General features: G+C 45.5%; 1 protein-coding gene across 1 annotated transcript in view; it reads right to left on the bottom strand.

Moving 5' to 3' along the window:
• Window positions 1–17,932, bottom strand: part of LOC148411135 (RNA binding protein fox-1 homolog 3-like) — a 237,994-nt gene extending 220,062 nt beyond the window's left edge. The window contains exon 1 of the mRNA XM_088438129.1: window positions 17,847–17,932. The gene's annotated coding sequence lies outside the window, so the exon portion shown is untranslated. The remainder of the gene's footprint in view (window positions 1–17,846) is intronic.
• Window positions 17,933–26,352: the final 8,420 nt, after the last annotated feature.

Genomic DNA, 26,352 nt, shown 5'->3' with positions numbered 1-26,352 from the left:
TGTGACGAGGTTGCTCCGCCATCTGATAACGCGGGGCAGTCAATCTGCGGCGCGGGCCGTAAAAGCGAAATAAAGCCGTAAAGCGCTGCTCAGAGGTGACCTTTTATTTTTGTGACGCCGCAAATTAGCCAACATCAACACTCGGGGAATTTACGCCACGTTCTCCGCCTGGAGGTCAAGCGCTCGCTCGCTCGCTCGCTCGCCCGCCGAGGGGCCGGATGCGCATCGGGGGAGCCGGGCCGCCGCCATCGAACGACGGCCCCCGGCGCACCCCGAGGAGGCGTCGATGGGATCGAGCGAGCGTCGGCGCTTATCGCCGCGCCATCGAGTCACCTTGTTCTTCCACTTTTGTTCTCGGGGAGTCACCCAAAGCTGGCTTGACCCGACGCGCGGCCGATCAAAGCGCCCGCCCGCCGCGCCGTGGACGGCATGCTAATTAGCGCGGCGGCACGAATGACGCAAAGCCATTTCGATCGTATCGGCATCTGGGAGCGTCGTTTCGAGGGAATCGTATCACCGAATGGTATTTTGGAGGGGAGTATAGCGTGTGACAATCAAAGTCATCATTTTTCGATTGTAGCGCATTGTATTTGTTGTAAGTGGAGTGAGACCGAATCCGATCACAACTTTAAAAGTCTTCATTCAAGAGAGAAAAACACAATTAAAATGAAGCTTATCGTCATTTAGAACATCTGCTAACCAATTTTAGGAAGAAGATTGAAAACCCATATTTGGGTCAGATATTGGTGTCAAAAAGACAGCTTTTTAGAAATGTCGAAGCATATGTTTATTGAACAACTTCCCCGATTAGCATCTGTTGATATATATTTTGAACACAGAGGAATCGTATCACCGAATCCTGAGTTGATTCCATCAAATGCTAATGGATGCGCGTAATAAATCGTGTGGCGACTGGACAGAATCGCATTTGAATTAGAAAGAATCGGATCACGTTTGTTACGACGTTCAACGGGATATGGAGCTAATCGCCTTGAAACCGGAGCGGATCGTATCTCATTGAAATAATAAATATAATCGTCTCAAATGAAGTATGATGTTTGACTCATATTGCAATCGGAGCGGATCGGGATCGGCGTGGGTGATTTCAAGCCGATCGCAATTTAATTGGAGTCAACCGGCGCTGACTCATAGCGCATTCCCGGTGACTCCTTTTGTAACGGTAGTCAATTGTCCTGCATCTGGTTGCCATGGTGTCGCCAGCGTTGCACTTCCTGCTAGGTCAATAGAAAAAAAAAAAAAAAAAAGCGAATGACTGATGCGGCCCAAAGCTAAGAACACAAGCTGGCGCGTTATCAGTTTGGAGTGAAAAGGTGAGGCTATTGACACCGGACTAAGCCACTTGACGCAGCGATCGATGGCGGCCGCGAGAGCCGGCGTCCCGCCCGTGCTTACTTTCAGCTTCCCGACGCCCGAGCGGACTTCATCGCTGCCGCTTCGGCCCAAACGGCTCAATAAAAACGTGCCGCCGCTGACTCGGCAAATAGCGGAAAGAAATACAAGCGCGGCTCGCTGACCTTTGCGGGGAAAAGCGGTTTTCGTTTCATGGAGAAGTTGCAAAACGTGCGACGGCGCTATTTCAACAAGCTAGGTATGATAAAACGGATGTTCCCCTGTCGTTCCGTTCAACGATATCATAATTGGACGGAATCGTGAGCGGAGTGAATCGTAAGGTGATTCTGCAAATCACTCAACGGCAATAAATAGTTCCATACTCTGCGTTACTATAACGAAATTCAAGTGTGCCAGATTGAGTGAATCATATCGTGTCATTTGCCTAAATCGTATTATAAATTCATGGAATTATACGGTGACTTTCTGACTCCTATCCAAATCGTAAAGAAGTGTATCCTAATTATAAGGAACGGAGTCATTTCGCAACCCGGAAAGACCTGTATTGTAATTTCAGTGAATCGAGCCCAAAATAAAAACTGACTACATCGAAACCGATTTAACTTAATGCCCAGGCCGAACGAATCGTAAGAAATGCGAATATCCAACTGTAACTCAATTGAATCATATCAAAATCGAAGCGAATCATACGGTAATAGAAATCAATGGTAATTATTAGCAGTAAATCCGCTACGGCCAGTCTTTTCAGGAGCGAAAATTCCGCATTGAGAATTCCCCCGTGGCCGGAATGCAGAGTCACCGGGAGCGATGCGATCAGGACGTCCCGCGTGAGCAACGGCGGCCTTTTACGCGCCGACGCTCCCTTTAAAAGCCTTCGGCATCCATCTCGGGATCCATCTCGTCTTCCACGCGAGCTGCCGTCAACGCGGGTTCAAGGGCAAAATCAATCAGCCCGAGATCCCCGTTGGGGGGGATCACATCAACGGACTGACTCATTACATTAACAGCCGCCTGACAACATGAATCACTACCGTGTCACATATCAATCCTCAGCAAGAACCAGCGTCAACGTTCAAAGCTAGCGTTGGCTAATTTCACCGAGCAGAGGTTGCCGCTAGATGAATAAAAACATGAAGAAACGTTTCCGGGAAAGTTCTGACAGAGTTGGCCGATTCCGCCAGTTGCTTGTTAGAGTAATGAAAATGTCTCCAGAAAAGTTCATCCAAAACAGTTGGCTAAAACTGCAAGTTGCTAGCTAGTATCATGAAAATTTGGGGAAAGGTCTCCAGAAACAACAGTTGGCTAACACTGCCAGCTGCTAGCTAGATTCATGAAAACACCAATAAAAGTGTCTGGAAAAAATCTACAAAAAGTTAACCGGTGCTGCCAGTTTCTGGTACCACAGAGTAGATCAGGCGTGTCAAACTCGTTTTAACTAGCGGGCCGCATCCAGGAAAATCTATTCACAAGCGGGTCGGCGTATATAACTTTAAAACGACAACTTCAAGACAACATCGCTATGAATCGTAAGTTTTTCATTTACTGAAAAAAATCCGCTCATTTTTATACAGTACGAAATCATTTCACGGGCCGGATTAAACGCATTCGCGGGCAGGACCCGGTCCACGCACTAGATTAACGCTCTCCCAAAAAACAAAAAAAAGTTCATCTGATGAGGGACAACGTTGTCGGTTCAAGGCGTGTTACCTAAATGAACATGCGAGTAAATTGTTAGCTATGGCGCTAGCGGCTATAAATCTTAGAAGTGGGGATAGATAATGAATTGGATTGAACGTTCCGTCGGGGATGAAGAGTTGTGTGCACTCAGCGCGCGCGCGCACGCAAACCACGTCCTGAATCTCAATCCCTCCGCTGACCCTGTGACTCTTCTTCTTCTCTTGTCAAATAAAGCAAAAATATAATCGCCCCTTCCAGCCCCCGACTCCCAGCCACCCCCCCCAAAAAAAAGCGTCTAAGCTGCAAATGCGTCATGGTTGCGTGTATTCCATTCTTATGAGCGGCTGTGGCAGCTGCTACTGGATCAGCACAATTTGGGATTCACAAAAAAGCTGAATATCCTCCGATTTTTGTCCCCATGACCCAAGCCGTCCCCGCTGCTCGGGGATCATCCCTCAAGCAGCCACCACCCCACCGGGACCAGAGAACTCTTTGGCAATCCAACACTTTTGAAGATTCCCAGATTAACAGTTGGGTCCAAAAAAAAAAAAAAGAATACCCACAACTTCAATTTCGCACATTAGGGTGAAAAATAACCCAATAGTCAAATGGAATACCTTTCCGCGTTCTCTCACCGGTGATGGAGCCATCATAACTTTGACATGATCTTCTCGAAGTGATATCGCCGCATGAGCCAGGATGTACTCGGACCTCGGTACAGGCTGCTCGCTTCTTTTATGGAAAATAAAGCCGTAACAACCTCATCTTACAAGAGCTGCCGTTAGCGGCGACGGGCCCTGGCCGACGTTCCTTAGCAATTTGGGCAAGTCCGGGGGAGAGGATGACAGCCCCCCTGACTCCCCCCTCCCAATCCCGAAACTCAAGAGCGAGCTTGATGAAGCTCTGATTAGCAGGGATGGAGCGCAGCGTCTCATCCAATCACCAACATTCCGCATTTGATGTCCCATCAGAAAGTGTTCCTAGCGACTCCTTTCTTCTTTTTTTTTCCTCTCCGTCTTTGTGCCGCTGTTGTTTTTGTGAGCTCGGCGGGTCCCGCGGGCGTCCCGGAATGAATTAAACATCACTACCTTGGAAGGAAGGAAGCAAGGAAGGAAGGAAGGAAGGGCACACTGCCTCCTGTAAGCTTTGAAGGCTCCAAAGAAGACTCCGGGGCTTTCCCCCCCCCCTTTGCAGAGGACGAATAATCCAAGAAGAACCCGGACCACCGACATCTGATCCACGCACACTTTAATTTGAGGACTGGCGTCATGAAAAAAAACGAATCAAGTACACAAGGAGACGCCAAACAAGAGAACCGAAGCGAACCGAAGAAGACGGAAATGCTCTGGCTCGGGAGACAATTTATTAGGGACCCCGACGGAGCCGGTGCGCTCACTTATCTGCGGGCGCCTCATCTCCAGATGCCCTTTGGCTCAGCCAATCGGGATGAAGGTTACGAGCGGGCTTACTTTGTCAAAAGTAGACGAGCCGTTACAAACGGACGCCATCCATCCGGGGGACCTCGGGCCCCCCCGGAAAGGCCGGTTTCAAAAGGGGGGGGGGGGGGCTTTGTTATCCCACCCTCGCTCCATCACAGCTGCCGTTAGTTGCCACTTTGATCCATGGAGGGAAAAAAAGCTGCAAAGGCGGCCCAGAAGGAAGGAGAGAGCGCACTCCGTCACGCCGGCGTCAAGGCCGCCATCGACTTCAGATCGCTCTGGTTCCGCCCGGGCGGGTCCCCGCAAATCACCGCTCCCCACTCCATGAACAAACCGCAACGCCGGTTCCCAAACCGAGGTCCCGGGCCGTGGATTCGGAACCCGGGTCTTCACAGGGGACTTCATTGACTGCACCTTGCAGATTGACGTGTGGCTCAACAGGGGGGCGGAGCTAATCATCTGACTCCACCCACATGATTCACACATTTTAGCATCCTTTTTGTTTTCATCTATTTCCTTGACATTTTTAATGGCGTATGAAGGAAGATAAAAAAACGTCAGCCTGTGGAATGCCCCAAACAAAACGCAAACATCAAGAATCCGAGGAGAGCGCCCTCTGCTGGGGACCTAGGGTACTGCACCTCGCCCTGTCATTTCTGAGACAATACGATACATTCATGCCAAGAATCGTTACTAGAGTGAAAATGCTTAGAAAAAATACATGAATGAGAAATAACCTCGATAAAGTACATGTCGTTTATGAATGCTAACATCAGAAATATCAAAGGCATACCTCTATAATCCAATAGTGTATTTCGTAATCTGGTCACCAACCATCTGATAACTAACTTTAACATCGGTAATCGACATCAATATTTTGATATCAGCTCCAAAATCAAGAATGGATCTGGACACTCCTAACGGAAATGCTACTTTCATCATTCTGTCACATGTCAAAACCGGTGTCAAATTGTGCAAACGCTTTCTTCAAACGTATGGTTTTTTTTTCCTCGACCAGCAACGCGATTGCAGATCAGGGCGGATATTACGAGGCGAGCGTTTCCCCCGAGATGAAAGCCCGCAAGGAGGGAACATCAAAAAGTCTCTGTGTTTATTGGAGATGACGGCGGCAGGATTTAGAAGCCTTGCCTTCACAATTCCATTCTTTTCCGCCGCGTCCTTTATCCGCCGTGATTTAGAGCGGCGCACGCGTGATGAATGAGCGCTCTTGGCGAGGTGTCAGGGCCGGGCCGGGCCGGGCCGGGCCTGGCAGGGTTTGGCAGGCCGGCGACCACTCCTCCCCCGCTACCGCGACCAGTCTTACCACCCCACGCGCAAGGCATTCTTTATCTTACCGCGTCACCATGATTTATTCACGCTAACCCCATGAGGATCCGGAATCGGGGAGCTAAAGCATAGCCGCGAAAGAAAATGGCGCCCGATTGGACGCCGAGCAGCGCGGGCTCAGGGGGACACGGCTTTTACGACACGACCTGCACTGCTTGTTAAAGATAAAAATAGATATATTTAAATGTGGGACTTGTCTGAGTGAAAGTGGAGAAAGGAAGCGTTTGTTTTGATACAGTAAGACATAGGTGTCAACAGTCCTGGAGGGCCGGTATCCTGCATGTTTTTGAACCCTCTCTCTCAAACGCAACAAGTGATTAGGAACATTTTCACACGCCTGTTAAGTGACTAATCATTTGAAGCAGGTGTGTTGGGGAGAAAAAAAAAGGAAAACATGCAGGATACCGGCCTTCGAGGACTGGAGTTTGACACCCTCGCTAAGACAACGGGGTCGGAATGGCCTCTGTTTTCATTCGACATTTGTTGGTACGGTATCAAGGCAAAACGGCCTCTGAAATAATTCCAGTAGGTCCCCTGGTTTGGAAACGGTGCAAACCGCCAAGACGGGTTGCAAATTTTAACGGCAGACAGTCGAGAACAAAGTATCGCAGTTTGATGAAGCGAAAAGACAAACTCCGCTAAGTTATTCCGATTTTTTTTTTCTTTCATGCAGATCCTAAACTCCTCCAATCAGATGTTTGAAATATGAATATTTGATCAGAAAAGTGCCTGCGGGACCGCCAACGATCCGCGCTGTTCAACAACACCAAACTTTATTTGGGTTACGAAAAACAGAATTAGCATTTTGTCTTTATTCCAGCGAGCGCCACTGCGGGCAGCTGTCAGGATGATTGCGCAAATGGTGTCACACATTTGCGAGGCCTCGGGGGGGCAGCCGCTGACGACGCCCCAAAATCCCGCTGTGCTTTTTCTTGCCAAACGTGTGCGAAACCCTTTTGGCGTTTGATTCCAGCTAGCTAGAAAATCACGTACTGGTACACTCGCTAGCGAGACATTTCAGCAAACTAACAAAACAGCTTTGTTGTACTAGTAACTTTTTGTCTTATTTTGTGATCTAGTGCAATTTTTTTTGCCTCACTAACAGTATTTTGTTGTTTCACCAATATGCTAAAACTGTCCGAAAATAGTGACGTAAAACTACTGGTAAATATTTCATCGGCAACTTTTATTTTGGCTATAGGTTGTTTTACGTTCCAATTAGTTTGCTCTTAATTGAAAAAGGAAACGGTACTGTCCCAATCATGGGATTAAAAAACATTTAATTGTATTAAAACTTCACAAAATGAAGACATAAGGTTTTGGATAGAAGTCACCAATACCATTTAACAAATAGGTTTGTTCCAATTGTTTTGCTCTTGATTTAAAAAGAAAAATGTTCTCTTCCTGTGGTGGGATTCAAAAGCGTTCAATTGGATCAAAACTTAAAATAAACCCTTACAAAGTTTTGCAAAGGAGTTACTGTAACACCATTTTACAACAGATTGCTTTATGTTCCAATCAGTTTGCTCTTAATTTGAAAACAAAAACATACTGCCCCGTTTAAAATCTCACATTCATCCTGAAGTGCCTTCACATACCCCCAAAAACCCCCATTGAAAATTACTACACAACACCATTTCCAAACCACTACACTGAATTAACGGTGGTACTCGTGAGGACAAAACGCGAGCGTGAGGCTGCCTATGAAGGACATGGATGAGGCTGCCTATGAAGGACATGGACCGGATGAAAGTCTGAAAGTCTTTCCCATCCAAAACGCGGCCCCGGAGACAAGTTTTGGGGCGTCGGCGAAGGACGCGTGAGAAACGGCGCTGATGAGTCGCGCCTCGCCGCCTCTCCAAGTTTGTCCATTAAGACGAGATCAGTCGTGTGCAAACGCGCGCGAAGGACAAACGCGCCAAGGTCGCCTCGGCTTCACGTTTTCTCTTTTTCAATTAGCTTTTTTTTTTCCCTCTTCTTCTTCTTCTTCTTGGCAGTGACAAACAGTCCATTTAAAGTTTGGCACGGACGCCAACATCAGCGCACGTCAACATCACACACTCGGCGACCGATCCGTTAGCTACAGCCTAAAAAGTGAGCGCGCTGGTTTTCGGATGAGGTCCGAGTCAAAGAACAGAATAGAACACCTTTATGTGAACAGACAGACGGCTGACCGAAAAGGCCGCGAGTCCATTTGCTCACTGAATTCAAAGCGGATTCAAAATCGATTTGAAGCAGAATGAAAGGAGAATTAAAGAAGACTCAAAGTGGATTCAATGGAGGGAAAAAAAGAGGTTTCAGATTTGATTTAAAAGTGCATCCAAAAGCGGACTCAATGGCGGGTAAAGAGTGGATTCGAATTTGATTCGAAGGCGGACAAAGAGTGGTACGAGTAATGGGTAAAGAGTGGATCCAAATTGGATTCAAAGGCGGTTCAAAAGTGGGTAAGAAGTGGAATCGTTTTGATTCAAAAGATGGATTAAAAATTGATTCTATAGTGGGTCGAGAATGGATCCAAATTTGATTAAAAGGCGGATTCAAAAGTGGACTGAATCGTGAAGAAAGTGGATTCTAATTTGATTCAAGGTGGACTAAAAGTGGATTCGGTTGTGGGTAAAGATCATCTGCCATTTGGATTCCAATACTTGTTCGAAAGCGGATTCGACAGTGGGAAATTTTGATTTAAAAATGGATTCAAAATTGATTCCAAACTAACCCTAGCGCTTAGTGACTGCGATTGTGGAATAACGGAAACGTTAGACGTTCGTTTCCTACCTAACTAAGAAAAAGGCAAACGCTCATCTTGCACATCAAGCACACAAAACACGGCGCCATATTTGTCCCCGCGTGCCCGATCAGAGAAGCGGACGCGCGGCCATACGGATGGCTTCCTAAGAGGAAAGCGGCCCAGCTGACATCCGCGCCGGGTCTTGCCGGGATTGACGGTAATGTGGAAGTAATCAGCCTGTTCTGACCCACCTTGTCCTCTGTCGAGATTTATAGCAGCCAATTACTGATCTCTATTACCCGCCGCGCCCGGGGGGATGGAAATCACAAGCGCGCTTGGGCCGTTTGTCCGTCTGTCGGCCGGACGGACGCGCGGACAATCTACTCTGTCGGCCTGTCCCCGCGCCAGACCGCTGTCCGGCTGCTCGTCAATCAGATCGAGCGAGCGTCTCGCCGGCGGACCGTCGCTCTGTCCCTCCTCCTATCGCAACAAGCAGCAAAATAAACTCAGACTGGATTGTTCTGTTCTTAAATTGGACGCCAACAAATGCCGGCCGCTTCCCAAAGTGAACTAGAAGCTTTCCAAAAGTGGACTACAAGATTTCCCAAGACCAAAATGTCTCAGACAATGAAAACAGCACAAAAAAAATACCCTAATGTGTCGAAACTTAAGTATAATACAAACACACAAAATTTAACCCAATATGCCAAAAACCGGATCAAAGTTATGTTCCGAAAACGGACCACAAAAATGCCAAGGGGACCGCAAGCCTTACAAAGACTAAAATCTCTTAGACGATGAAAACAGCACTCAAAATATGTCCTGAAATTCGAGTATAATGTCGCCACCAAATGCCCCAGAATTTGAGCAAAAATAAACATGGCACCGAAATTTGACGGCATTGTCCTAAAATTGGAGCAAAACAGAATTTACCCCAAAATAAGGTCGGTTTGAGAAGGATGAAAACCAAACTCAAAATTGACCCCAAGTACCCCGAAATAAAGTCGCTTTGGTTTGCTATCTTCCTAAACTGCACCGCAAAAATCTCAGTCAGCAAGAATGTTCCCAAAAGTGAACATTTCCAAATAGAGTATGAAAACGCAACTCAAAATTGACCCCAATGTAATTGCCGCAATATGAAAAACAGCCCTCAAAATTTAGGGCGATGTCCCAAAACCAACTCCGATTGGATTGCGATGCCCCGCAAGTGGAGCGAGTGCACCAATGTTTCCTCAAATAAACCGAAGCAAAGTGCCTCTGACCATACAAATAGATATTAATGAGATTTTTTTCATGATGAATATCACCGACGCTAACAAATGCTCCTTAATACTTTTTGCTGGCAGATGAAGCATTCCGTAAGAGTGCCCCCCCCCCCTTCCCCAAAAGCAGATCTTTGCCAATTTGCCTCCATCTCAAAAGGGAGCGGCGAGGGGGAGTAAACAAGCGGGCGAGCGCGCGGCCTCACTCAGGTTCCGGGCAGCCGGGTCAGACGGGTTCACCGGCGCAATCACAACAGACGGCCACATCCCATTCCGACGGCGTTCCGTCTGGACGGGAGGGATCCCGCCGTGCATATTAGTTGCGAGAGGACGCCGCCGGCCTCCGCCGAGCGCGGCCGCCACCAAAACAATCCGGCAGACACAAATTATTCACTTGTTAATGAAGCACTCGAGCGGTACCGTATTTATGATTGATGCGCGGGACCGGGAGCCGTAGCTGCGGGTCGGCAAGTGGACTCAAACGGCTTCGGTAGACTGAATTGCGCTAAAATGTTTCCACCGTGGTCAAATGAAGCCTCGTGAAACACTTGTGATACACTGCTCGCGATTTTTTCATTTATGACCATAACTATTTCTATGGACCGCGCTATTTTACTTCCTTGTACGTCAGAAAAGTCAGAATAGATGAATTTATTTTTTAACACAAAAAAAATTAGGACATGATTATATTATCAATATAATAGTTTTTGTATTTACTAAGGAAACTAAGTACAAAAAGGGGTGTGAGGCAAAAGAAAAAAAGAAATATTCTATATTTTATTCATGACCAGAACTTCTTTGCAGGTTTACCTCACCATTTGCCATCTTGCTATTTGTCCACTATTTTGTCCTGTGCTCAGTTAAAAACAAATGGACAAATACATGAAAACAAAAGCAAAACGTTCAATGTTATATTTCTACTTCGATTTTGGTGACTGCCGACAGTTTTAGGAACGTAAGCCCCGCGACAACCGGGGGAACGCTATTTTTTTTTCTACTCCGCTTGATTTAAAGAAAAACAGCTTGTGCAATTAAAATGTTTGAAAACATCTCCTTCACGTTTCGTAAATGACATTGTCGCAATAAAGTATAAAAATAGAGTAAAAAATATACTCACCACTGAAGTTAATTTAAGACTTTTCATCTGTCATCCTTGGATTCCTTTTTTTTTTTCCAATACTCAGATTTGCAGATTCGTTTCCTGATTAATGGCGACAACGGCGGGGGGTGATTTGGCATTTCGATGGCTCATGTCTTGCTCTTCCACCGTAGCCAGCAAAAAAACAAACAGTCGAATCAAAAACAAACAAACAAAAATACGAAAGAAAAAAACGGAATCCACAAGCGCATATTCGGCCTGACGAGCGGCAGATTGCTGATTTCAAGCACCTGAGTGCCAGGTGAGCACCCGCTAATGAGGAAAAAACACAAAAACAAAACAAACTCTCGCAAGAGCCAATCACAGCTCAGAATACAGTCAGTCGATTTTGCGTCTCTTCCAATCTCAACTTTCGTACTATATTTTGATTTGCCCTTGTTTTATAGCTTTCAAGTATCTTTTTTTATGTTAAGCTTGAAAATGTTCATGCGGCGTGTATAATATGAATGATAATGTATCGTATCAGTCAAATACTCATTTTAATTGGGCGCTATATTAAAGTATTTTCCCCCTTGAACTTATTTTTATTTCAGGCTTTAAATGCAAAGATTGGCTCACACTTTTGCAAGGAACTACATCAGTCAGCTAGTCATTTGAATTGGGCTAGTATTTGATGGGTTGATCAAATAATGGGAATTTAAATAATAATAATAATAATAATAATAATAATAATAATAATAATAATAATAATAATAATAATTTTCATCCCTGTATGTTAAGAAATACACATTGCAAATATCATTGTCAAGATGGCCGCCGACAGCTTATAAAACACTATTTCGAGGTGAAAGAGAACTGGAAAGAGAGAGAGAGACGCCACTTGGACCTGGGGGCTAGGCGAATAGGGCGGAAGGAGGGGGGGGGGGGGGGGGGGGGGGGGGGTGTCAAATCTAAATGCTATTGGCTTCCTCCCAGAGCCACAGGAACCGTAAGACTCAGCTGGCAGACCTCAATTCCAACTTAACACAACATTTTATACTGTGCAATGAGGACTAGGACCCGGAATAATCCCATGTAATAAAACTGTTTATTGTTGTTTTACTGCTTAATAAAGTGAAGCGACCTTAATAAGGTCTTGCAGACCCGTAATGGAGAGGGAACATGCGGGAAGTAATTTAGCGGACCAAAATGCTGAAAGAGTAGACTAGAATATTCCCAATGTGGACTGCCACGCTCTTAAATTGGTCCGGCTAGTCTGGTAGCGGACCCAAATTCTACAAACGTGCAGCAAAATCCCCTAAAAATGGAGTAGATTGATCCCTCCATCTGGTCTAGAATGTTCTGAATTGTTCCCAAGTGGACCGAAATGCCCTCACAGGAACATTTAGGGCAAAAAGTGGAAGGGAATTCTTCTACGGTGGACTAAAATTCTCTCAAATCGCTCCAAAAGAGGGTTTCATTTGGTTTCAATTGTTCTGGACTAAACTGTTCCCAAAGTGGAGCAAAATGCACTAAATATGGACAACAAGGTTGACTTTCAGGAACTCTACTGGATTCCTCCAAAAGTAGGACAGAATGTTCCCAGAGTGCACCACAAAAGTCCTAGGATCGTTCCAAAATGGTCCGGAATCTTCTCAAAGTGGACTTTTTTTTTTTTGAAGCAGACTCAAGTCATCCAAAAGGGACGCCGAAAGAATGCCCTTTAAATGGACTCCCAAAAGTGGAACAAATTTTCTAATCAAAATATCTCGAAGTGGACCAGAATGTTCCGGCGCACCGTTTCCACGGCAACGCGAAGCCAAAGGTCGTACGAGGTAGGGAATCAATCAAAAGTCCGCGAAGAAGGTGAGGGAGGCCGCAAAGAGAGATTTTATGCAAAGCGCCTGGAACGTCTTTTGTCGAGTCGTCGGCCACTTTGCCGCTCGGCTGCCTCGTCTCCTCGGCGGCGCCGTTCGCTCGCGGAATAATGATGGCTCATCAATAACCGCGCCGACTTTGATTGACTCGCGGCCGAGACAAATTCCGACATTGCGGACGCGCGCGCAAAAGCGCACTTGAAACGGATCCAATATGCACTACGCTAGCACAAGCACCACTCTGACACCTGCCTCACCAAAGGTGAGCAGAAAGTCTCAAACCTTGGCAAAAATGGCCCGAAAACCGACCGGAATATTTCCAAAATGGGACCGCGATCTTCCCGAAGTGGAGTAGAATCTTCCCAAGTGGAATAAAATGTTAAACCGGAATGTCTGAATATTTGTGAATATTCCCGACGCACGCCGCAATCTTCCAAAAGCGAATATATAGTGATATTCTGAATGGAAACGATATTTAAACAAGAATATTCCAGAATAAATGCCGGTAAAGGGGAGTAGAAAGTCCCAAAACTGGAACAAAAGATTCCCTCAGTGAGCCAAAATGTCTAAAAAGTGGACATGAATATCCCCGACGCACACCACAATCTTTGGCTAGGGTTTGAAAATGTTCCCAAACCGAAATAAACCTTCTGAATTCAAGTGAAACGTAAATCAGAATATTCCAGAATAAACACATGAAAAGCGGACGAGAATGTCCCAAACGTAGAATGAAATCTTCCTTTGTTGAACCGCAATGCGAACATGAATATTCCCAAAACTCATTCACAATGTTCTCAATGGGAAATAAAAGCTTATGAATTGAACTGAAACGTAAACACGAATATTCCAGAATAAACGCAGGAAAGTGTATTAGAATGTCCCAAAAGTGGACCGAAGCGTCATAAAAGTGGAGCGGAACGTCCTGAAAGTTGATGAAGGACTTTCTTCCCAGTCATAAAAATTGTCTCGAAAGCCGCACGAGCTATTAATTAACACAAATATAAGCTGACGGAAAAGAATCACGTAATTACACCCATAAAATACCAAGCCCGCTCGACAAAAATGACATAAAGCATAAAATTATGAGGGGAAAAATATTTGAAAATGAGTAGAGTTTCACTTTTATTGCAAAGGTGAAGGCCATAAAATGAAACGCGTGGACACTTTCAATCAGGGCGAAATAAAGAAAAACAACCGGCAGCTTGTTTGTCGCCGTTTTGTTTTTGTTTTCTTCCTCGCCGATCTCGGGAAACTCGGCAGGAAAGAGAACCCCCCCCCCACCCAAAGTGGATGAAAACGTTTACAAAGTGGACCAAAACAAAGTGGAGCTCGGAGGAGGTGACGGGCTTGTTAGCGTCAGGGCCGTCCAATCGGTGGCGGGGATCAAACGAAGGACGCTTCAAGGAGAATGAAATGTCCTCATTGATTGGTCGCGGCATTTTGAAGCCCGCCGCCCCCACCCAACACACATGCGCCACGTCCGATCGATAGCGGCCAGATAAGCGGCCGTCGCCGTGACCGGAGCTCGGGCCAAAAACCTCGAGGGGGACGAGAGAGAAGAAGATGAGGGAAAAGGCCACAGGGAGAAATTTGGAATTTTTTTATTTTATTTTTTTACCTACGAGTACCATCTAAGTCCCTTTAAAAAAAAAAAAAAAAAAACATTTTGCCTGGAGTGAAGAATTTAATTGGCCACGATTGTAATTCCAACAACAAATAGATCAGAAGAAATAGGTCACCAGATTGTTCCTCTAAGAGGACCTAAATGCTCCTTAAATCGAGACTCCCGGACTAGGATGTCCTTAACGTAGCTTAACATGTCCCCAAAGAGGACTAAAATGTCCCCACGGAGGACTGAAATGCCAGTTCTGCACACTGTCAAAAAAAAAAAAAATTGGGTCAGAAAGGGACCATTCATTGGGAGTATATTTCAACCCCAAATTTGGGTCATGATGAATGAAACAGAAAGAAAACCTTGAATGTTGTTTTGTTCAAAATAGTCAAAGTTTGTTTTTGTTCTTTGCACAAAGCAACCCAGTATTGGTATTGGCCCAATACCCCATTCAGCCTAAAAGTTAAGTCCAAATGAATTTTTGATGAGATTCCCTTTAGCGCAACGCAACCCCAGCCACTACCGCAGCTTCTATTCTATGCGCCTCATAATGCGGAGCATCTTGTATATGAAAACAATTCTAGAACAGGCAATTCCTCGTAGGTGCGCCTTATAATGTGGGAAATATGGAATATAAATAGTGCCCCCCCCTCCAAAAAAAATCCAATTGTGTTGGCTTGTGGGGCATTCTTTTTGATTCAACAGAAATGAATTGCCTGCCTGGCACAAAGTAAAAGTAAAAAAAAAAAAAAAAAGCATATGATGGGATGAAAATGAGCGCCGGTTGCCTCTTCAATTACTTCCTGTGTGAAGCATAATGGCCGCCGATGAAGCGTCCTGCATGGTCGCCTCCTGCTCAGTCATTTACATCTCAGTATTCTTCACAGAACTTTTTTTTTGTAAAAGAGAGCCATCTTCGCGGACGTCTTTAATGGAGCAAAAAAAAAAAAAAAAAGTTGAGCGGGCAGCGGCGCTGATCTAATACTAGGCGGAGGCACTCGCTCCTTTTTATTGGCGAGCTAAAAGTGGCAGACGGGCTAACGTGCTAATGGACTTTGGGGGACAAAATGGAGCGGCAAATGAGGCACAAATGTGAGCCGCTCTGCGCTAACTGATCATTTGCGGCTGAAAGAAAGCTCCCAGCTCCTTCAATCGACTCGAGATGTCTGAATGACCGCATCGGGCGCAGACAAAAGCGAGAGTTTGGATTAGCGTCCCTACTAGCTTCTAGCGACTTAAGATCGTCATATTGTTAACATGCTGAAGACAGCATAAAGCATAATCTAATTTGAATAATCTTCTAAATAATGCTATTTTCAAGATTTTTTTAACTTTTTTAACTTTATTTTTTATCTTCAGGCTATCGTCATCTGCAAGCTAATTTTATCGATTTTGAAGCTAAAGTGATCTTTAGGCTAATGCCCTCAAGCTAATGTCAGGCCAACACCATCTATTTTTTCTTATTAACATAATAAACACAAGATAACATCATCCACAATATGCGCAAACATCTTCAAATATACTTTGTTTTAGCTAAGATCATATTTGCGAATGGAAGGCTAGCATACGCACGCTAGCAATATTGACTTTTTCAAGTGTGAAAGCTCATCACATATTTTTTTCAAACACCAGCGATCACCAAACGAGCAGAAATCTCATGTTGTCTATCGCCCTTACTTGTTACCATCCAAGGAATCCACTTTTCTAAAAAAACAAGAACTACGTTGGTCCACCGGCACGCTTCTTCCATGATCTACATTGGTTCCACGTCACAGTTCACGGAGTCACGACTCGAGAGACGTACACTTTCCTCACCCGCAGGAAAATTTGGGGTGGTAAATATTGAACACGTTTAATATTTAAGATTGCCGGCCTGACCCGTTTGCGACCCTATTATCCAGACAAATCCACCCCGAACACACCTGGACTGCGGGATCGTTCCGTCGGATGACATAAGATATTGGGACGTTTGACGTCTTTGGGAAAGGGCAGAAATCCTAAGAAAAACATCCTCCTTTTTATTTGGTGCCTAATCTTCAGGCTAACGTACCGTAAACATCATCTTGCTAATATCAAGCTAACACCTTCGGGCTAACGATCTGTCCCATAAATATTTTTCCCGAATATCTCGGACTCGGAGTCTTCCGTGCGGACCCGAGTCGTCCCTCCAGAAAACCCACGAGAGCATTTTCTCCTTCATGAACGGAGTGGTTATCGACGAGCTCCGCCATTAAACATTTAGCGGCCGCGCTAGCTCTCGGAAAAAAAATAAAATAAAAATGATGTGAAGCCGACACCGCCGTTGACCTTGCGGAGGTCGTACGGAAGGAAGGCGGACGCTGTAATTGAGCCGGAGGGGACGGCGGCCGCGGCCCGCCCTCGCCTCGTAAGGCGGAGTATTGACGATCGGCGCCGGTTACCCGCCGCCGCCCGATCGATTGCGGCCCGCCAGAAACCGGGGCTTGGACATGAAAAAAAACACCCGGCGAGAAAGCATCGACTTTCCTCCGACTACGAGCGAACGCGGCGCGAGATGGCGGACAAAACACGAGGACCGGTTGAGCGAGGAAGCGTGTTGGATTCGTGAAACTTGAGTCCAACTCGGTGAGATTTCGCAGGTCGACAAATATGCCGAGGCGTTTGACGCATCTTTATGATCATTATTCTGATCATTATTTTTTGTTGCGATGAGGATCTCACTGGGTGAGTTCATAAACCTATTGCTTGAAGTAGCAACTAAAAACGTATTTGCTGCAACAAGCAAAAGTACGGTGGCCCTGAAGTGCAAATCACACAAACAAAAAACCAAGCACACAAAAAACAGAAAAGTGCAAGCAAGAAAAAAGACGCAAACAAGAAAGAAGAGGCACGCAAGAAAATGAAGCAAACAAGAAAAAAGACACGCAAGAAAAAGAAAGCAAACAAAAGATGCACGCAAGAAAAAAGATGCATGCAAGAAAGTTATGACAAAATGGAAAATGAAGATTTAACCCTGTTAAATGTGTTTTTTTTTTTTTATTGCTTTCCAATTGATTGGTGAAATGGCTTTGACGCAACGACCAAATGATTGGACAAAACATCATTGGAACAACATTGGAACACATCATCATTTCATTGTTGCGTGTTAAGAAGTAAAATACTGCAAATATTAACTATCAGTTCAAGACAAAAAAATGTGCAGAATTCAAATATTAAAAACACAACCAAAAAAAGAAAAATGTTCAGGTCATTCTGAGAATCGGCAAAACTTTTTCCACCCTTGATTTTTCCTTCCAAAAAAGTGTTTTGTGAGTTCAAAACGACTCCTTTGAAAAGGCCATCACGTTGCGGCACTTCATTCAAGCATTTTTGGAAGCAACTTTCACTCGCGCATTCGGACAAAAAAACCTACTTGGCGACAACCCGAGCGCACAACGCCGCGCGTGTACGCGCGTGTCCACGTATGTCGTACTCACAGCTTGACGCCAGGCGCTGGTCCGCGATCGCACTTCTTCTTCTTCTCTCGTCTCCCCGTCGCTCCCGCAGGAGAAGAAGTCCTCCTCGGACCACAAGATGCGAGGAAGAAGCCGGGGAAAAGGAAAAAGGAGGATGAGGACGAGGGGATGCTCTGGCGGGAGGCGGGAGAGCGAGAGAGAGAGTGAGAGAGAGCGGTGTCCTGTGATTGGTCGGTCTGTGGCGTCGTGGGGGGGGTCGTCTATCGGGTCCCGGTCATTCCTTCGTACCGCTCGGATGGTGACTGCAGAAATGAGCGAACGCGAGGAGCTTGCTCGAAAAAGAGAGAGAGAGAGAGAGAGAGAGAGAGAGAGAGATCAATGATACACACTCTCTCACTTCCTTACACACACACACACACACACACACACACAAAGACAAACTCTAGCTATTACACGATATCGGTTTCATACAAATGTTGCGTGAAACGGAGCTCATGGCAGAAGTAACACGAAAATAGTGACATTCAAGGAAAAGAACTCAAATTTCCAGCCCGTACTCAAAGGACACCCGGAAACGGTCCAAATCAGCCTCATTTTTGGTGGCTGTCCTCATGATGGACATGTCTACCAAATTGTATGTTGCAAGCGGCTTCAGGGGCTGAATTTCGATCATATTCTTAGGTATCGACTCGCCCGTTTTTAGAGGTAATGGTCCAGTGAGCCTAAAAGTAATGCAGTCCTCGCGCTTGTTTATTTCCCAGCGCCGCTTTCATCGCAGAGAAATGACGCGGGGCCAAGTGGAGATTTCCGCCCCCAAAATGTCCCGAGGGGAAGTCGGGTTGCTATGCGGAGGCTACGGAGTGTCTGCGGGCAACACCCAGTGTCATTAAGGTCCTACCCGCTCAACGCACACACACAGCGGCAGGAATCCCATCTCCATCCTCCTCACTCCAGCAAATTCAATTAAAAAGACAAATTGGCAATTAGATGAGCGTTATGATGGTGTAACAATCATCTCATCGCTCATTCATCGGCTCCTTTTCCTCCCCGGGGTCTTCGGGGCGAGGGGGCGAGGGGTCGTCTCGACATCGGTCACGAGGTCACGCGACGCACGTCCAATACCACAAACACTTTCCCCCCTTCGGCGGGATGAAGCCGACGCCGTTCGGTTAATGAAGTGTCGGGAGGGGGCGGGGCTACGGCGTGAGCGACACGCGTCAAGTGGGCCGAGGGGCCGGGGTCACGTCGTCCTCGGAACGCTCGTGAATCATTCATCGCGCTCCACCTGTATCGTGGGCGGCGCTGCCGGAATGAAGAATGTCCGCGAACAGAGCGGAAAAGCCCACTTCCTGTTTCTTTTCGGGCACGGCTTTTAAGATCTTTTGTGGGTCTTTTCATGATTGACATGTCCACCAAATCTTATGCTGCTAAGCGACTTTGGGGCTGAAATTTCAAAGCGTTTGAAGAATGCTTAAAAATAGCCAAAAAGAACCGAAAACATCCCATTCAAACCAAAATGGCCGACTTCCTGTTTCTTTTCACGCATGGTTTCCTGAGACTTTTTTGTTGATCTGTGTATGGAAAAAACACGTTTCCAATGTTCACGCTCATAAGCGAGTTTGGATTCAGGGGCTGAATTTTCTATTCATTTGAATAGAAAAATGGCGAAAACATCCCGCTCAAACCAAAATGGATGACTTCCTGTTTGTTTTCATGTCTTCCTGAGACATTTTTATTAATCTACACACAAAAGGTTTGGGACACACACAGGAAGTGAAAATATGGAATATAGACACAAATATTGGGACACTTGAAGGGTGAGCAAAGTCAAGAAAATTGGACAAATTTGGACAAAAGTTTCGGGACACTTAATGGCAGTGAAAATGGAAGAAAACGTCTGTAAGAAATGAGCAAAATATGAAAAATGAGCCCCAATGTTTTGGCGGGGAAAACAAGCGTATGCACATACCGTACTTTCTCTTGACCGAATTGTCCTTCTCACGGTGGGTCTCCACATGGCTTCTTCTTCACCAAGTCTCCAGGCAAATGACCTCAGCGGGACTTCCTCCTCATCTTCACTGGCGGCACATCAAAGTGTCGCCGCCTTTTTCCTAGATCTCGCGTCCTTCGCGCGTGGAAGAAAGTATGTCTTTTTTTTTGTTGTTGTTATCATAAGCTTCTTTTTTTTCCACATAATTGATTCGCACGTTGACTTTGGCGCCAGCATCTAGTGGCTTGAAAGCGTCCTAGTGGGCCATCAAGTGTGATTTTCCACTTCAGACATCTTTTTTTGGGGGGGGCGGAAATGGCCTAAAATTGGTCCGCGTGGCAGCCGGCGGATCGACTCGGCGACTCCCCAAAAGTGAACGAAATGGAGCCGCTCGTTTTGGACAAAAGTATTGGGATGCACGGGAACGCGGAGACGAGGCACGAGGTACGGCTGAATAGGAAAAGGTGGCGTTTCGTTCAAAGGTATCGGGACACTTGGGAAATGTGGTGCGGTCGAAAGTATTGAGACACCAATGGGAGGTGAAGATGTGGAGTTGAACTGTTCCCGTTCCTACTGATCACTTTTGAACAAAGCAGGCAATACATCAATACCTCAATTTTCTGAATAAAATACGCCTGGAGATAGAAATGTATTTGAGATCCACCGATCTAGAAGGTGTGCCAAAAGTTTTTAAAAAGTAGTTTTAGACAACTCTCATTGGTTGGTTGATGGATTTGTTTGTATTTACCGTACGACAACGGCCTCAAATAAAGCAGCAACTTCGATAACCACACTAAGTGATTATTTTCAGCCTTTCAGTCCATTTTGTAGCGTTGCTGAAAAGCTACAATAGAATATTTATGTAATATTTGTCAATGCTCATGGGAAATTCGGTGTGGGAAATCAAGGGTTAAAGCGGCAGCCGGCGCAGTCTCTTTGTGTATCTTCTTTTAATTATCCGGCAAGTTCATTATGCCGCAAAGGCGCTCGACATTCTTTTGAAAATCAAAGATTTGGAAGCGACGCGGCGTCGCCACGGCAACGCCGCCGCCGATGCGCGCAGCCTTGACATGGCGCCGAGCGAAGAGGGCGCCGCGACACATGAAAAGCGCCTTTTGTTGCTTCCGCTTCTCGGAACGACTTCAATTATTCACGCTTTTGCAAACGGCCACTTCATCGACCCGCTTGGCTGCAAAGTCGCACCAACTTTTTTATTATTCCTGTATGGAGTCATTAATTGGCATTCCGCGACCGCGCCGATCCCTTCGAGGCCCGATTGCGCGTGACCTTCGTCTTTCCATTCGCTCCAAATTTTTTGATTTTTTTCCGTTGGGGACATGAAATTTGGCCCCTCAAAAAAGTCTAAAAAAAAAGTCATGCCCAAGAAAACACAGGGTGTCGGCCATATTGATTGATAGATGGCATTTGAAGCGTTTTTTTTTTTTTAATTATGCCGCATTTTGAATCCTGTTTTGTTTGATGCACATAGTTGTCATAGTTATCTATAACAGAGAATGAAGAAAACGAACACAATCTGAGTCAAGTGTCTTTTATAAAAGGAGAATGGTGCACTTGACTCAGGTTTTGTTTTGGTTTTTCTCCCTTCTCAATGACTCTTGTCAGTAGCGCCAACAGAACAAGAGCGAAAACGCAGCATAATTAAATAGCTGGTCTTTGAATGATTCCTAACAAAATGATTTATATTGTCCTTGAAAGTCTTATATTGCCTGTCAACAACATGGCCAACAATGTGCCAAACAGTCTCATGCGTTTTTGCTGAGATCCTAAAAAGTCTTAAGCGTCCTCCAACTCTTGAACTGGCAGGGTGTAGCTTACAATTTATGCTGTAATCATGTAGCATTTTAACTCCATTTTTGTTTGTTGCTCTGTCAGCGTTATCCATAAGAGAGACTGGAGACAAACAACGCAAAGTTGATAGACGTTTGCTCAAGTCCCCCAACCGGGTTGGTCGGGGACCTTCCATTCTCCATTCAGAAGTGCTTCCAACGTGTTGTTGGAACCGAGCGAATGATGATACCTGAAAGCATGCTTTATATGTGTTTAAATGAGATAACGTTTTTTTTCCATCACGCGCCAAGGCGAGCGAGGCATCAAGCTTTTTTTTCTTCAGCCACAAATGGACCATAAAAAGATTTAGTGCGGCTTCAATTAGATTTCTAATCAATTTTTATGCTTCTTTTCAGCTCATAACAAACCCCGAGCGCCACCGTTGCGCGTCCGCATTACTCCTGCTTGCCCATTTCGCGCGCTTTACCCGCCAGTGAATTATTGATCGGGCTGCGGACCCTAAAAAAGACCGGCGCGCCCGCCGCATGTAAAAGATGCCTTGACGGAACGGGAGCGTTTGGGGGCATTTGGGTGGCAAGTGGAGGGAATGCGCCGCGTTATGAAAGCCATCAATCACTGTCACGTCGCCTCAAACCTACGCCGCGCCGCGCGGGAGCACGCAAATGGACGGATGTAGACGCAAGCGTCTCATCTCGAATCATTATTGTCTATATATATATATATATATATGTGTGCATGCGTATGCATTAGAGACGTTTGGTCGGCGACGAAGCTTCTCGTCACAGGAAAGCGAAGACGGAGAAAAAAGGGGCTAAGCGCCAGGAGGCGTCGGGGGCAAACAGACGACAGGCAGGAAGAGAAAGCTCTCATTATTTTTCTCTAATTGCCCACAAGTGACCCTGGCGATGCGGCCCTCAGCAAGCAGGTACGCCGCCTCATTACGCCGGAGCCTCTTCTTCCTCCTCTTCCATCTTTGCTTCTCCTTCCTCGTCTTCCCACGAGAGCGCCGTGAAAAGGCCATGAAAGGGCCGGGCTGACAGCGGCCGGCCGGACCGCGCCAATTAACCCGCGCCTCGCCCGACGCGTCCGTCCGCCAAAGTTGGCCCGAAAAGGGTTGCCCTGCTATGTTGCATCATTTAAACAATCGGTTTTTGGTTTGTTTGTTTTTTAAAGCCAGCTTTTTTTTTGTAATCATAATATATTTATGACAAAAAGATGCCTCGATCTTTTCTTAAGTATCTCAGACTGAATGTCTGGACTCATCGAAAAATAAACCCCAGGAAAACACGTCCCTGGCATTGAATGAGTTAAGTAACTGGGATTGAATGTCTGGTCTCTTCCCAAAACATGAAAATACGTCCCTTGCATCGATTGAGTTAATATCACCTTTCATAATGCCCCAAAAAGGCTAAACTGGCCTTAGCAATGTCTTAAAAAGACATCTCATTAATAATGTCCTTTTTGGGGAGTTAAAATGGTGTCCCCATAATGTCTTAAATTACACAAACAATATTGCAAGTATTCTCATTTATACAATATCAATAGTCAGTATTTTTTGCTCACGAAGTAAAAGTGAGCTTCACTGGCTGAAAACAATGTCCTTAGGGTTGTTAATTGCCCACAAACGTGTCCCCAATGTTGTCTCGGGTGGCCCCAATAATGTCCAAGTTAGTCTTGAAAGTCTTTTGTCATTATCCTAGCAATTTTTTTGCCCCAAAAAGTCTCAACTGGCCTTAACAATGTCCAAGGAGGGCTTAAATGTCATCAATAATGTCCTTGTAAGACTTAGACGTCTTTAATAATGCCTTAAAATGTCTTAAAAACACCGTCAGCGTCCCAAAACGTGTTTCTGATAAAGTTTCAAAAACAGAATTCCAAACGGCATTTGGAATGAGCGGCAACACTCAACTAACGAAAAAAAAGATTGTCTTTTTACTGTCGACGTGAAAAACGATGCGTTCAAAGGCATCGCTTGCTTTCTTTTCGGATGTAAAAGAGTCCCACGGTGCTTTCGAGGTCACGCTGTCGATCTCAGCACCAGCAATTCCCTTGTGAAAGGACGTTGCACGGAGGAGTTCCACAAGGTTCTTTTCAAGGACTCCTGTTATTCACCCGGAGATCGTTTAACCCGAGTCGGACATTTGGACTGAGCGGACGCACTCGAGAAAAGGAAAAAGCGATATCAAAAATTAGGAGTTCAAATACTTTTTTTCCCTCCTTTTCAGGTGCAAATGATGCATTCAAGGTCACATCCTTGATTCGAGCGGAATGTCACAAACGAGCTTGCCGAGGACAACGATAAAGACGAAAGCACTCAGCCGGGAAGTCTGCCGCGCGAGGAAGCGAGCCGATTGGCCGCTCGTCTCGAGGGGTTCACAGTCTCCCGGCTGTCAAAGGTCGTCCGAGTAACAAAGTGTGAAGTGGAGACGGCGTCCTCGGTTTCCGAGACAGGTTCTTCATCCTCCGTGTTTGTTACATCGTGGCGCAATATTACATTTCTACCTTTGTCATGTCATTAATAATGTCCATATAAGTCATAATTGGCCTTGGTAATGTCTCCAAAATATCTTATAATGGACCAAAAATGTCCCATACACTCATATGTGTTTTTGATCATGTCTTAAAGGTCTCGAATGTCCTCAATATTGCTCTTAAGGTCTCCAGTGTCTACAGTAATGTGCTTCAAGGTCTTAACTGGCTGAAATAATGTCTCAAATAGCCATTCAAGTCTTTAAAACTTTCTGGACTTGTCAGTGTCCTCAAGGACTTACATGTCTTTAATAATGTCCTTCAAAGTCATCAATGGCCTTAATAATAATGACAATAACAATGTCCCCAAAACGTCATGTTACACCAACACTAATGGCCTTAATAATAATGTCTTTCACTGACAATGTCCCCTTTGATAACTTCTTAAAAGCTCTTAAACGTCCTCAGTGGCGTCCTCAATGTCCCAAATGTCCTGAATAACATCCTATAAGGTGTAAAGGAAATCATGTCTTGCCCCAAAATCTTAAATGGCCTAAACCACGAGCGCACGTTTTAAATGTACTCAATCATTTCCATAAAAAGTCTCAAATAATCCAAAATAATGTCCTTAATCACGTCCTCAAGAGTGGCAAATGTGACTTTTTGAAACCCGCAGGAGGCCTGTTGAAAAGCCCCCCCCATTCCTCATCATCACTACGCTCCCGCTGTCAAATCAGAATTCCACGCGGAAGGTAAACGTTACGTTTGCCCCCCCATACACTTTTTTTTTTTTTTTAAACAATGTCACCCAGCGTTGACGCTAATGATGATTGGGTTGAAAGTCACTCACGTTTGCAGAAGAATTCAAATTCCTGGCGGCGCTTTACAAAGTGTTAAAAAGAACGTTTGGAGTGGAGCGTCGGCGGGGCGCGACACCGCAGGACATGTTTGCCCTTGGACGCCGGACTTTGTGTCCACATTTCTCGCAAGCGCCACACGTGAGGAATTAGACCGGGCGGCGGCCGCGTCCGGGCTTCGCGCTTACGCCTGCTAATTTTGACCCCGGGGGGAGCCGCCCCCCCCCGGGGAGTCCAAGGAGAATCGAGGAAGGTTTGAGACATGTACTTTTGTCTTCAAAGTCACACGGGCCGAGCGCAGTTATTATTCCGTGATGGTTACTGACCTTTGTGGGCATTTTCAAGACAATTGAAGACATTAACAAGACCGTCTTAGATGTTTTGGGACATGACTTTTTGGGAAGGCCAGTTAGGACTTTGTGAGACATTGAGACCACTACCAATTATACATTTAAGAATTTGGATGGCCAAAATCAAATTTGAGGACACCATTAAGACCACCTTAGACATTTTATTTTAAGATGTGATTAAGACAACTGAAAAGTTTTTGGGACCTTACAAAGGCCAATTTTGGACATTATTTAGAGTTTTGGGGACAATATTAGGCCAGATTGGACTTTGTGGGACATTTGACACTCTTCATTGCTATGTTAAAGGGCATTGACATTGTAGGAGATTTGAGACATTGGGGACATTATGAAAAAGTTTTGGATCCACAGTTACGACTGGACAGTTTAGACCTTATGGAACATTAATAAAAACAACAACTACTTTCTAGGACTTGTTGAGGACCGAAAATATTGATTTGGATATTTTTCAATCCATTTTGGAAATCAGTCAAACCATTCGAATGTTTTGGGACAACGCTGTGGCGACATTGGACTTTTGCGGACATAATGAACATTATTAAAACCATCTTACATATGTGAACATGATGAAGACAATTAAAGACTTTTGGGGGTATTTGGGGTCCATTTTGGACATCATTGCGGTTTTGGGTCAAACTATCGGTGAGTTTTGGGACTAGACCACCACAGGTCTTAAATGTCCTCCAACGGACTTTTTGAAGTTGAAGACATCTGATCAAACGTATGGGGACGCACAGGAACTTGAAAATGCGGAGTTTGGACGCATACGATTGAAAATCTGGATCGAGGGCGAAAGTATTGGGACACCTAGAGACGATGGATCAAAAATAGAAAAGTTTGCAAGCTTCACTCTTTCGCTTCTACTCTTCGGCCGACGGCAAAGTTCGAAAGTCCGGCGAGAGGCGGGAAGCGTAACCATGGAAACAATGGAACGGATGTTGCCTCAACTTGGGCCCAGTTTACTTGGACAAACTCGAGATGGAAAACGAGCGGCGCGCCGACCTTGACTGATCCCGCGCGGCGCTCGCTCGACA

The sequence above is a fragment of the Hippichthys cyanospilos genome, chromosome 16 (genome assembly GCF_059441005.1).
Source record: "Hippichthys cyanospilos isolate Australia breed blue-spotted pipefish chromosome 16, RoL_Hcya_1.0, whole genome shotgun sequence".
NCBI lineage: Eukaryota > Metazoa > Chordata > Actinopteri > Syngnathiformes > Syngnathidae > Hippichthys > Hippichthys cyanospilos.
Note: the sequence above shows the minus strand (reverse complement) of the source record. Positions and strands in the feature narration are given on the sequence as shown.